Source organism: Sinocyclocheilus anshuiensis, unplaced genomic scaffold (genome assembly GCF_001515605.1).
Source record: "Sinocyclocheilus anshuiensis isolate Anshui unplaced genomic scaffold, SAMN03320099.WGS_v1.1 scaffold687, whole genome shotgun sequence".
NCBI lineage: Eukaryota > Metazoa > Chordata > Actinopteri > Cypriniformes > Cyprinidae > Sinocyclocheilus > Sinocyclocheilus anshuiensis.
The window spans coordinates 35,780-37,442 of NW_015551096.1; positions in this window are offsets into that span (position 1 = coordinate 35,780).

Sequence of the window (1,663 nt, forward strand, 5' to 3'; positions counted from 1 at the left end):
TCTGACAGAACTTGTGCAGGATGTCTAATGTCTAGGTTAGACCCTCTTCTGTTGGAGACAGCAGAACCAAATCATCTGCAAACAGCAAGAGCTTTATGCTTTATGTATGCAGTGTGAGGCCAGGTGCTGCTGATTGTTCCAGGAGTTTCGCCAATTCATTAATGTAGATATTGAAGAGGGTCGGTGATAGTGGACAGCCCTGCCTCACACCCCGCCCTTGAGTGAAGAATTCTGTGCGTTTATTTCCAATTTTAATTGCGCATTGATTGTTTGAATACATTGTTTTTATAATATTGTATGTTTTACCCCCAATACCTGATTCTAGAAGTTTTGACAGCAGACCTTCATGCCAAATTGAATGAAAGGCCTTCTGGAAATCTACAAAGCAAGAAAAAATGTTGGTTTTGTTTTGATTAATGTATTTGTCGATCAGGGTGTGAAGGGTGAAGATGTGGTCTGTTGTTCAATAATTTGGTAAGAATCCGATTTGACTTTTGCTGAGGACATTGTGCTCTGTGAGGAAGTGTACAAGTCTTGTGTTGATGATATTGCAGAACAGCTTCCCCAGATTACTGCTTACACAGATGCCTCTGTAGTTGTTGGGGTCTGATTTGTCTCCACTCTTGAATATGGGCGTTATGAGTCCTTGATTCCAGGTTTCAGGGAAATGACCAACACTCAGAACCAAGTTGACCAGTTTTAGTAGGGCCAATCTTAATTTGTGCTCTGTGTTCTTGAGTATTTCACTGAGGATGCCATCTGGTCCACTTGCTTTTTTGTTTTTTAGGGCCTGGATTTTATCAATCAGTTCATTTTCTGTAATGGGGTAGTCTAATGGGTTTTGATATTTACCAATTGTATGTTCCATATGAATCACTTTTTCATATTTTTGGGTTTGTTCTGGGTTCATTGTAATTTCACTATAGAGTTGTTCAAAGTGATTTTTCCAGGTGTCTCCGTTTAGTATGGCTGCTTGTTCATGATGTTTTTTATGCAAGTAATTCCAGTTGTCCCAGAAATTGTTAGAATTTACGGATTCTTCAATAGCTTTTAGTTGATTTTGGATGTACTGTTCTTTCTTTTTTCTGAGTGTACTTTTATACTGTTTAAGTTCTTCACAATATTGATGGCGTAAATCTTCATTGTTTGGTTGTCTGTGTTTTTGATTTGATAATTGTCTTAATTTTTTCCTCATGGTTTTACAGCCTAAATCAAACCATTTTTCATTTTCTTGTGTTGTTTTATGGATTTTCTTAGAGGATGTGAGGTTAGATAAATTGGCCAAATATTTAAATATATAATTTATGTTCTCCACTGCCAGATTGACACCATCTCGATTGTGAGGATAAATTCTTCCTAGAAAATTGTCTATAAGTAGGCATACTTTTGGATGGCCAGTTGCGGTCACATATTTTTCTGTGCTGTTTTGTGCCCATCTGTAATTCTCTCTAATGTTGTACAGCTTACTGGGCTGTGAATGTATGTTGGTATTTGTTGTCCTCTTTAGGTAAACAGTAATTTGACTGTGGTCTGATAGGGGTGTTAGTGGTTTGACTGTGAATGCTCTGAAAGAGAATGGATCTAAATCTGTGATCATGTAATCAACTGTTGAGCAACCATGAAATGAACTGTAGGTGTACCTTCCAAGAGAGTCACCTTTCAC